At 42.2% G+C, this 12100-nt stretch overlaps 1 protein-coding gene and 1 non-coding gene across 4 annotated transcripts in view; one reads left to right on the top strand and one right to left on the bottom strand.

Annotated features, from left to right (window-relative positions):
• The window catches only part of SUSD6 (sushi domain containing 6), a 97883-nt gene that overhangs the window by 57872 nt on the left and 27911 nt on the right, over positions 1–12100 (bottom strand). Inside the window, exon 1 of one of the 3 annotated variants that reach the window (XM_025444181.3) lies at positions 406–583. The exons of the other annotated variants lie outside the window; for them this stretch is intronic. The gene's annotated coding sequence lies outside the window, so the exon portion shown is untranslated. Of the gene's footprint in view, positions 1–405; positions 584–12100 lie in introns of those variants that run through there. 3 annotated transcript variants of the gene reach the window in all.
• LOC112658126 (U6 spliceosomal RNA) lies at positions 5973–6080 on the top strand. Its single transcript, XR_003135527.1, has one exon. It is a non-coding gene; the product is annotated as a U6 spliceosomal RNA (small nuclear RNA).

Raw genomic sequence — 12100 nt, 5'->3', positions numbered from 1 at the left:
AAGGACAAAATACAAAGGACAGCTTTGTAAACTGGCAAGACTTGGGTCCTTCTATCTACAGTCTTGGCCTCAGAGCTAAGACAGCAGAGGGCTATCTGAGAAACTGCTCATCAAAAATGATGATGAAAACACGACAGACTTCTGGAGTAAAGGGCAACCTGTAACACAAGCCTAAAGTCCACAAGATTTGCTTGCTTTTTGTTGCCACAGATGCTTCCAGATTAACTAAAGAGCCTGAAAAAATTAAAAGTATTCTGGGAGTCACCTTCAAAAATGGTTCACAGACTAGGGAAGCAACAGTAGCAGGTGGGGAAGCAGCCATGAAACAACCAAGGCACTCTGCCTCTGAGACAGCTCAGGGCCCAGACCGCCTCAGCCCATGTGCCTGGTTGCCCTGGGGCCTACCTCTGTGGAGAAATGTCACAGTCCTGGGACGCCTGGATGGCTCAGTGGTTGAGCTCCTGCCTTTGGACCAGGGCGTGATCCTGGAGACCTGGAATCAAGTCCCACATCGGGCTCCCTGCATGGAGCCTGCTTCTCTCTCTGGCTGTGTCTCTGCCTCTCATGAATAAATAAATAAAATCTTAAAAAAAAAAAAAAAAAAAAGAAAGAAAGAAATGTCACAGTCCTGCGGAAGTAGCAGGGTCATGTCACACTCTACTGAACTGAACTCTCCTCTGTGGAGACAGGAGTCTTGACTGTCAAACGTGGCTCCCAGGTGCTAAGTGGGTTTCTCTACAGTTCTAAGAGATCAGCCTCAATCTATATGTAATTTTCAGGACAGATTATTTCCTAAACCACGACCCATCTCTCTGTTAGTTAAGACAATGAACTGGATGGGTTATACAAACATAAATCCTTTTCTTGGCTCAGACCTAGTTCAGAAAGGGGATGGTGGCAGTGGAAAGTCTACAACAAGAATGTTTGTTTCTTTGATTATCCATCATCACCAACCCCAATGCTGCTATGTGATGGGGGATGACAGAGAACAGTTCATGAAATGTGATCAGAATTTAACCAGTTAATTACCTTTAACTGGAAAGTGTAAGAAGTCCTAACTCTGTGAAGTCCAAAGTCCCCCAAAGGGTGTGATAAGAGAAGTGGCTAACATACCAAGAAGGCCTCCTTTATTGCTCCCTTTCTTCCCTTCTATGTCTCCTCTACTTCCCTCCTACTCATCCTGAAATAGCTGGGCCACAGCAGCAAAAGATATCTAAACGTTTATCAGATCTTAATGCCTCCCACTGTTCCCTCCAAAATGAAAAAAAAAAGGAAGTTACTTCTAGATGTCTTCAGTTTCCTTTATTCCCCCTCATGACTCCTTCCAATCTTGCTAACCTCTACATCTTCCCCCTTCTTTTGTGCCACTAACATAAGGGGTTCAGTAGGCACAAAGTCTGCTACTGGGCTTGGAGATCCTTGCCAGCCAGAATATTACTTCATCCATTTTCTTTTTATGTCCAGCTCCAAAGTCCGAAAGACACAAAGTCAAACTCTCGTTAAAATTCACCTCCTAGAAATCCCAAAATAATCCTCAGCTTTCCTCATAAACCACCTAAGCCAGAGTAGGGTAGGTGTTAGAGGTTTTTTTAAAATTGCTTTGATATTCTTTTTATCTTTGTCTGGTTTCCCCAGAACTGCTCCCCACACCCTCCTGTTGTCACGCTTTACCCCTACTGTATTCCTCAGGCTTCAGACAGCAGGGACACTAACACTACCCCCACCCCATCCCTAAGCCTCTCTTTAGCCGTCTCCAACATCTATTCCAGAACCTAAGAGCAGGATGATTGCAGCATGGATCTAAATGCACAGGACAGCTCTAAGTCCCAGCTCCACCAACCAACAGTGGACTGACCTCAGGCAAGTCAATTATTCTTCCTGGTCCTCAGGGTGGGCCTGGATGATCCCCAAATGCCCTTTCAGTTCTAAGGAATCTGGAATGTCTTCTAGGGAATAGGAGGGGCCCAGAAATATTTCCTCTGAAAACATAAGTCAACAAAAGTTCTAACTAGAAGGAAGAAATGTTAAATCCATCCTCTTTGTTCTGTATGAGCAGTCCTCTCTCCCTTCGTCTCCGAAGACCCACTTAGCATCCATCTCCTTCTGTACTGCAGCAAACTCAGGAAACTCCACTTTTCCATTTAGAGCTTAATCAATCCATCAGCACATTTGTATAGGCCATCCGTACACAGCGTTCCTAAAGGGCTTTCCAAAAATAACAAATGTCTAACAAAAAACCCCAGCCTGTGTGTGAGTGCGTGTGCGTGCACACACAGATCACTGCAGAGCTATAGGGGCCCAGAGAGAAAGAGAAAAGACACAAGAGAGAAGGACAGAAGAGAACAAAACACAGACTTGACACAGGACAGAAAAAAAGGAGAGGGAAGGCAGAGTGGCTGTGAGCAGGAACTTGGCTCAGGCTGTAAATTTCCAGCCCTGAAGCAGGAAACCACTTCTCTAGTCCCAGCTTCACCAATAACTAATGGGCTGAACTAGGACAAATCACACCACCTCCCTATGCCTCTTTCCTCATCAGTAAAATCAAACAGTTCAACTAAATATTTCTCAGAGGCTGGTATCGTGGAAAGATTCTAACAGACTGGGCCAGAATCTCTGCTCTGCTCGGATATTATTAGTCGAGTAGTCTAGGGCAAATTATTTTCAGTTCCTATCTATAAACTGGATACACAATACCCACTTCATTGGGTAGTTGTGAGGGGGAAATGAGATAAACGTGAAGGACGCAGAATGGGGTAAGGGAGAATGGGCACTCAAATTAGTCGTCGGCTAAGGCCCCTTCCTGCTCTAACAGGCCATGATTGAGCGTCCACTGAATTCCCAAAGGGCACTGTTTCAGGTGGGCTGGAAACGTATGCCCTAAAACTAGGCTCAAAACACACTTAGTTTAAAGGGTAGAACAGCCAACAGGTTAAACAAGTGAACCGCCAAGGTTCTCCTCCATGAAGGTCTAAAAATATATTTTTTAAGGAACATTTCCTTCCCTCAAATTAAATAATCATGTATGTGACTATAGTAAGGCAGTATTTGTGAAAAGGGGACCTGGGAGGCTTTCTACTCTGAACATGTATGGAAGGATGAGGCACAGAGCTTACATATTTGTTACATACACACACACACGCACACACTCACTCACTCACTCTACCTCATTAAATAGGGGCCATTACCCCCCTTTTTACAGATAAATGAAATCTAAGGGGCCAAAATCTATTCTCCTCCTGCTTTCCTACTTCAAAAGGCTCCCTGCACTTCTGTTTTCCAAATACAAGGTCAAGTTTAGTTGCATCTCTTCTGAGTAAACTCATCAATTCAGCCCACAAGCATGGAAGGCCCTTCTGAACTCAAAGTTTCAAAGCTGGGACCAAGAATGGGACAACCAATCATATCCCTCCCTAGGGCCTACTCACAGTTACTTAACTGTTGTTGTAGGCTGCATTTACTGCAGGTAGTAAATTCCTGTAGAGACCACCAACTCTGCCTCTTTCTACACCCCAAAGTGCTCAACATTTACTTATTCACTGAAAGGGGAAAAGAGATAACCCCAAAAGACATAATGTGTATAGGAAATACAAGATATCAAAGTCATAGCAGACATAAAACAGGAGGGGAAAGGGGCATAAATCCTGAAGTTTTGGCCAGGTAGCAAAACACGTGCTTGGTAGAAGGGGCTATAATTGGTTTCTAGACTCCAGAGATATATCTATGTGTCATCACACACCTCTGGCTTGGTTCCCATCAGAGCTGAGTGGAGCAGGCTTCAATACCCACTGGGCAAATAAAGTCTGGGAAGCTGATTTGCTAAATCTGATTTCTTAGGGCTCTGTGTTTGCAGTGACTATACTGCAATACAGCAAATATTTACTGGCTGTCTTCAGTGCAAGGCTTGGGTGATCACAGAGATGAAGTGTAGCACAGACATGAATTCCCTACTCTCAGGGAATTCACAATCTACATGAGAGGAATTATAGGCTTATCTATATATAACATTGTGAAAGTTACAAGGGTCCAATAAAAGGGTTGTTTCTTTTAAAAGTGTTATGAGAATGCAGAGATAGGAATAAAGACTTCTGAGTGGGATTGGGGGGAAGTGAAAAGTTGAACTGGACCTTGAAGATCATTCATTTACCTAGGGAGCTCTCAGGACAGATTTGCATGCATAGTGCTAATTATAAAGAAAGAAAAGGAAATGGAAAGCAATTCACCAAAAGGATGGCAGAGAGAGAGAGAAAGAAGGATAAAAAAAGTGGTAATTTTGTCTGCCAGGCCCACCGAAAGCTCTGTCTGGTAATGAGAAATAAATATCTATATACCTTCAATCAAGATGTTTAGGTGCTAGATTTTGGTTTCCAAAGTACCCAAAACTGTGTAAGAAACACCTCCTCCAGGTCAAAAATAGCAAACCCAAGAGAACTGGCCGATGCAGTTATGTTTACTTTTTACCATTTCTGTGGATCACTTCCCAAAGGCCCCCAATGGGATGATATAAACAGGTCTGTGTCACTTCCTGGTTCTCAGGCCTTCTGCTACATTCCCAGTCAGTCTGGGAAGGCTGCCTATTTAAAAATAAACTTTAAAAAACTCACCAAAACCCCAACTCTAAACCACCCTTTCCTCTACTTCATTTAATTTCACTAAAATTAAAAGGGACTGAGTGAGAAATGAGACACAAATGACCACAAAGAATGAATTCTCAGCTCAAAACTAAAATATATGCTGCGATCAGGGTCAGGAGATCTGGATTCTACTCATGTTCTGCTTCTAACTGGAAAACTTGACCTTGAGCAAGCAAGATGCTGCATCTTTCTGCACAATAGCTGCTTCAGCATACTTAACTCCAATGAAGTTATCCAATCGTTTTGGACCTCAGTTTCCTCATCTATAAAATAGTGCCAATAATAGCTACCTCATGGCTAAAAGTATTATACAAAGAAATGCATGCAAAGCACTTAACATAACACCTGGCACTTAGTGAGCTGTCAAACATAAGTAGATATTGAAATTATTACCACCTATCATTATTATTATTACACTATTTTCTGAATATATAAGGGTTGAGCTAGATGACCACTACCTGAAGAGCTTCTCTGGCTCCAAAATTCTATGATTTTAAGTCACTGTCTCCTTTTCTTAAGGGTCTGGATGGAAAGGAAGAAAATAAACTTGGCAAAACATGACAGTTACACATCCTCAGCATTTATGTCACAAACACTAGAATACAATTAATAAATCCATCAGTGAGTAAAAGGGGCCATATTACCCTCCCCACTGGAAATGTCTTACCTATTTCTGCATTAAACCAATAGCATGTGGTAATAAGTACACCTATGACACACTGGCTCTACTCCCATGAACACCAAGGATAATGCCCTCTTAGGCCAACACAATCTGATTTCACCCACCTCATCTTTAACTGTCAGAAGCTCCTTAGAGCAGCCCTGAAAAACAGCTCAGTAGCCAACCCAATCCACTCATTTCTAATAATGACTAATCCCTCCACAAAGTGTTCCTGTTTAAAATTAAAAAGTGTCTTCTCCTTAACATAATTTGAATACGGCCAAAAGTCAAATGTCCTTCCCAAAAGCTAGTGTAACCAGAGTTATTTAGCTTTATCAAGGCCAAAGTGCTAGCTAAACCATAATTAAATTCAAATGAAATTAATACACTTTTCCTCTTATGTATTTACTTGGTGTCCATGACGTGCCAAATGCCATAGAAGATGCCAAGAAGTAACAGGATGGAGTGAGAACAGTAGAGGGTGGTGCTGAGGCTTTTGGCTTAAGTTACAGGGTGATTGGTGAAAGCTACCAAAGGAGAGAAAGAACACAGGTGGACAAGCAGATTTTAGTGAAGAATGTAATCAACTAAGTTCAGATTATTCTTGGACATGTTGAATTGTAGTTACTTCAAGGACATTCAGGTAGAAAGGTCTAGCAGGCAAATTAGAAATGAGTACGGTGCTCACTTCAGCAGCACATATACTAACTTTGGAACAATCCAGAGAAAATTAGCACAGCGCCTGCATAAGAAATGAGTATGAAATTCCACAGAGCACTTTAAGCTTGGAGTTAGCAGCTTATGAGTGATGTGAAACCATGCACAATAGATGGACTCACCCAAGAGAGCTGAGTGGGAAGAGAAGGAAGTCAGGACAGAATCCTGGGAAGAGCAATAACTTTTAAAAGGAGCATTGTTAAGGAAAGCCCATGGAAAATACTGCTAAAAGTATGAAGAAACTAGGGACTGTGCATCAGAGATGCCAAGGAAGGGACAGAGATAGTCAAGGAGGATATAGAGGGAGTTGGCAGTGAAGGTCCAGTAAGATGAAGGCTGATCTGGTCATGAAATCCTTAGTGACCTCATCAAGAACAGTTTCATTTGAGTGGTAAGAGCAGATCATATGGATCTTAACATGAATCCAAAGTGAGGAAGTGGACACAATGAAGGCAAAACCATCGGGGGCAAGGAGTTGAAAAAAGGGGAGAAGAAAAACTGGAGGATGGCTAGAAGGAATTTGTATCTTATAAGCCATGCCTTCTCAGTTAACCCAAGGATTTTATTAAGATTCCTGAACTGCCCAGATAGTTTGGAGAGTCTCTCTGAACTGACACTCCCGTAATGCTGTGGTTGGCCAAAGCTAGGGAGAAGCTGGAGATGAATATCAAAGAGCTGCCTGTTTTCTTAGTGTTCAACACCAGCAAAACAGCCTCTCCAGGGGCACCTGGATGGCTCAGTCAGTTAAGCGTCTACCTTCGGCTGGGGTCATGATCCCAGGGTCCTGGAGTTGAGCCCTGCCTTGGGCTGCTTTTCCCTCTCCCTCTGTCTGCTACCCTCCCAGCTTGTGCGCACGCGCTCTCTCTCTCTCTCTCTCTCCTCCCTTCTCTATGTCAAATAAATAAATAAAATCTTAAAAAAAAAAAGCCTCTCCATCCCATTACCTCTCCATCCCATTACCCCTACCCCAAAACTGCTACATCTCTAAGATTCCTGAGTGGGAAGAAACAGTCAACCTAGTAGCAGGGCCAGAAGTGACCTTTCCTTGTGTCTCTCAGGCCTTAAGATTCTCCATAAACATGGTCCCACTACCTGCCATTTTCCTCCTTTCTACTCAAAGGTCTACCTGAGTATTTTCCCTTGAGGTTTGGTTCAGGCTCAGGGTTCCAGGAGCATGTTCCTCACCTCCATCTCCTGAAGCTTAACAGCCCCAATGAAGTATGCACTTAAGCCAAACAAGACATCGTCTTCTGGTTCCAAATGTTCTCCTCCATCTTGTGTAAATTCCAAGAAGCCTCTGAATCTATAACCAAACCATGACTCTTCCTGTCCTCTCCCTCACAAATTACTCAAACTTCCTGTATGTTGTCAAGGTTGGACTGTAAGGCCCCAAGCAAAAACAAGAAACAGGAACTTGCTTATTGTTCCTTCCCCTTTGATTAGTCCTACGCCCCTGCCTCCACCTCTACTCTCCACCAAGGCCTGCAAGCTCCAGTTCTAGTTCCAATCATACCTCTGGTTCTCCAGATGTAGGGCTCTAAATCAGGACCTGAAAAGAAAGGAATCTAATTCACAACAGATATTCTCTTAAATCTCCAAACACAGACTCTAAAAGGAACCTCAAATTAATCAAAGTTCAGGTAGAAGTACCAATCAAAGAACTTCAGAAAGCCCAAGTTACATCCCAGAAGATGTTAAGGGGAATTATGATAAACACAGCAGATGAGAAAGAGACATCATAAATTAATAAGGGAATCTGGTATTTCCTTCCAGACAAGGCACCTGGACTCATTCCTAACAAATATCTTCCTTATAGAATTTACTGACCTCAGTCAGCACCTAAATTGGGCCCCTACATATTCTAGATGCCATGAAAGGTACAAAGATGGAGAAAAGCATATGTCATAAAAGAGATTATAGTCTACTGGGGGAGATAAGACACATATACAAATAACTACAATATGAGGTAGAAAGTGAAAATACATGGGTGATATATAGCCAAAATGTCAAAGACAAAACACGGAAGTAAGCTGGAACCCAGAAGAGGGAAATGAAACTGTTAATTACAAGATCATTCAATGTAGGTTTTAGAGTTACACAAAAGGGACTTCAAATCCTGATTCTGCCTCTTGCTTCTTACAGGTCCTAGGTATACTGTTTTAACTGCTATAAGCCTCTGTTTTGTCATGTATAACACAGGGATAACAATACCTGTTTCACAGAATTTCAGAGTCCATGATTCACACATTTTTGGAGAGTTTAATATAGTATCTGGCACAGAGTAAGACTAGGTAAAGTGGAAAGGGCACTGCACATAGAGAGTTAATGCTCTTCCCTTCCCCACACAAGGCTACCTGGACCTAACTCGTGCACAGGCAGCTAGGCCCCAGCTACTTGTTCATCAACTGTGTCTATTAGTTCAGTTAGCTGCCCAGGTTAAATGGGAACATGGTCAGGAGGTGCAAGGAGGAGACTCAGTGTGTGTGTATATATATATATGTGCATGTTCATGTCAGGATAACACCTGGAAGCACACCTCCAGCTTTCTGCCAGAAAGTGCAGCACTGAAATACAGGTAAAATGACAGATTATACCATGTATATAGCATGTTACTTAACCATACTATTCTTTTGGATGTAGGCATTCAATTAATGTGTGGCAAAATGACATGACCCGAATCTGACTGAATTCTCAAAATTCCTCTCAATGGATCCATTTTTCAACAAGCAAACACAGGAGGAAAAAGACATCCAAGGTTAAAAGTTGGTCTGAGGTGACATGCCAAAGGACTTCCACCTCCAGTCGTGATGGAATAATGGACTAGATTTACTCTCTCTCCCTAAACAGCAAAAAGCTCTATATAATATATGAAATAATAGTTTTCAGATATTCAACAATAGGCAGCACAGGGCAGTGATCCTTGAATAAAGGGAAATGCAGTGAACCCTACTGGTGCCCTACTAACTCTGAGGAGTCTCCAGGACACAGCAGAGAGGAGAAACCTGAAAGAGTTCAACGATCTCACTGAGTCAAAGAGACAGAGCTGGGAATTGGGGGAGACCAATGTGGCTAGAATTGATAGGACAAAATAACTGAAAAGAAGCAGCCACAAAGAGAAAAAGCCTCAGAGATCTGTAGAGAGATCTCCTTAAATCTTTGGCTGAGTACTCATCTGTGCATAGTGCAAGGAAAATTCACAATGCTGGGGAAAAGAATGAATGGAAAGAAGTGGCATAATTCTCAGAGTTCACAGCCAGAAATATTCATGTTCCTATTAGCCAAAGTGGAAAAATCTCCTAATACACAGGGTATCAGATGGAATCTTCAGAAGGATTTGGCCTTAGTAGTGGGACCATTCCAGTCCTAGACTACAGACTGTTCTGGACCCACCCTAACAAAGCTAGAAAGCAAGCCTTGAAATGAAAAGGATCAAATTCCGAGTGGCTGAACTGCTTCCGAAAACAAAGCCCAAAAGTATTGAAAGGAACACAGCTTCAGCACCCAGAAAAATAAAACTATGTCTTGCTTCAAATAATAATAATAATAATAATAATAATAATAAACAGGACTGCAAAGAGGCAGAAAAATATGACCATAACTAGAATAATCAAATAGAAACAGGCACAAAATTGATCCAATGATAGAATTAGTAGACAAGGATGTTAAAACTTCTATTTAAATATACTCCATGTATTCAAGAGAGAAGAGGAAGGCATGACACAACAAGGAAAGAAATGGAAGAGATAAAAAGATCCAAATAAACTTCTAGAAGGAAAAATACAAATATCTTAAGGAAAAATATATAGGATGGGATTAACAGATTAGACACTATAGAAGAAGAAATTCATGAACTTGTAAACACAGCAAAAACTATCCAAAATGATATACAGAAAACATCAGTCAGTAGTGAGACACTATCATGCAGCCTAATATACATATATGTACATATATATTATACATACAAATAACATGTGTGCGTGTGTGTATTTTGGGGTGGGGTAGGTAGACACAAAAAAATTTTCAAGAAATAATGGCAGAAAACTTTTCAAATTTGATGAAAACTATAAACCCACAAATCCAAGAGCTCATCATACTCCAAGAAGAAAGACAAAAAGAAAACACAAGGCACATCATAATCAAGATGCTGGAAATCAGTGATAGAGAAAATGTTAAAAGCAGCCATAGCAGGTAGAGGGGAAGGAGAGACATACTGCATACTGAAGAGCAAAGGATTACAGCAGGTTTATTATTAGAAATAATGCAACAGGCTCCATGCAGGAAGCCTGATATGGGACTCCATCCTGGGACCCTGGGATCACACCCTGAGCCAAAGGCAGACACTCAACCGCTGAGCCACCCAGGCATCCCATAATGCAACCCAGGAGGCAATGGAGCATCATGTTGAAAATACTGGGGAAAAAAATAGTCTGGCCCTGGTTAAGGAAAAATTGACAAGAACTATGAAGTTCCCATCACTAATGCTTTTTGTGCTCTGGAGTAACATTTTTCATGGAGGCCTCTGGTGAGCATAAGATGGGGAAAGGAGGTGCTCAGTGGCCTTAAAAACACTTGTAAGTACAGTAGCCTATGAAGAATGAAAAGAGGTAAAGACTCTTAGGTTCACACAGAGGGGCACTTAACCATGTTTTATACCAATGTATTCAGAGCATTACAGACTGTAGTTCTTATGCAGTCTTATGTCAATATTGCTTAACACAGTGGTAAAGAGACAAAGCAAGGTCTATCAGAGGATTCATCCCATCGGAAAAGAAAATCAAGTTAGAAATTAAAAGTAAATCTCATTAAGGAATGAGTTAGCCCTACCAGCATCAGGCATACTGCCTTCAAGTTATACATACCTGCTGGTTAATGTGCCTGACTGGCCTCTACAGATTCAGATGAAATGTTTTTTCAGAATGGAAGAGCGCTGCTTATGCAGAAGTAGTAACAATAACTAAAGATATGAATGAGAGTTATTCAATTCTTAGCTATGCAATCCAGCCCAGGGCAGCAGAATCTCTGGAGATTCTGGGCTGGTACCACATTCTTCAGAGTCCAGCCTGCAGCTCTGCATCCTGGCGGGACCATTAAGATGGCAACTTATCTGTCCCATGCATTGGCTGGTCTGGCCTCCCCACTAAACTGTAAGTGCCTAGAAAGGCCGGGGCCTCATCTGCTTTATGCTTTCTTTGTAACCCTGAGACCAACATACACTTAAAAAACACCACATAAAAAAACCCAGCATAGGGATCCCTGGGTGGTGCAGTGGTTTGGCGCCTGCCTTTGGCCCAGGGCGCGATCCTGGAGACCCGGGATCGAATCCCACGTCGGGCTCTCGGTGCATGGAGCCTGCTTCTCCCTCTGCCTATGTCTCTGCCTCTCTCTCTCTGTGACTATCATAAATAAATAAAAATTAAAAAAAAAAAAAACCCAGCATAGAGGAACTTGGATGGTTCAGTGGTTGAGCATCTGCCTTTGGCTCAGGTCCTGATCCCAGGGTCCTGGGATGAAGTCCCACACTGGACTCCCCAGCAGAGAGCCTGCTTCTCCCTCTGCATCTCTGTGTTCTTCATGAATAAATAAAATCTTTAAAAAAAAAAAAAAAAAAAACCAGCATAGGTACCCAAGAGGGACCTTCCTTCCCAAAATACTTGTTGCCTGAACTAGAGGTTCTAAACTGGGGGGGGGGGGATTTTAGCCCCCTCCCAGGATATCTGATAATATCTAGAGGCGTTTTTTATTGTTATAACTTGGGGGGAGGGGTGCTACTGACATCTAGTGGGTAGACACCAGGGAGGCCACTAAAGGTTTCACAAAAATTTTTTTAAAAACCAAAGAATTCGTAACAAAGAATTATTTAGCCCAAAATCTCAACAATGCTGCAGTTGAGAACCCTGGCATAAGTGAATGAATGCTGAGCTGTAGCAGATGCCAATAGATCTACCTTACCTGCGCATGTAGTGTAAAAGTCTCACACCACTAGAAAGTCTCTTGTCCTAACACTGTCTGCAGAACAACACTTTGATCCTCCCATAGTCCCTAACTTGGGCTCAGAGTCCCTCAGAGAGAGGAGCTTAGTAGTTCAGACATC

Source organism: Canis lupus, chromosome 8, assembly GCF_003254725.2.
Source record: "Canis lupus dingo isolate Sandy chromosome 8, ASM325472v2, whole genome shotgun sequence".
NCBI lineage: Eukaryota > Metazoa > Chordata > Mammalia > Carnivora > Canidae > Canis > Canis lupus.
This window is presented reverse-complemented; position numbering and strand designations above follow the sequence as displayed.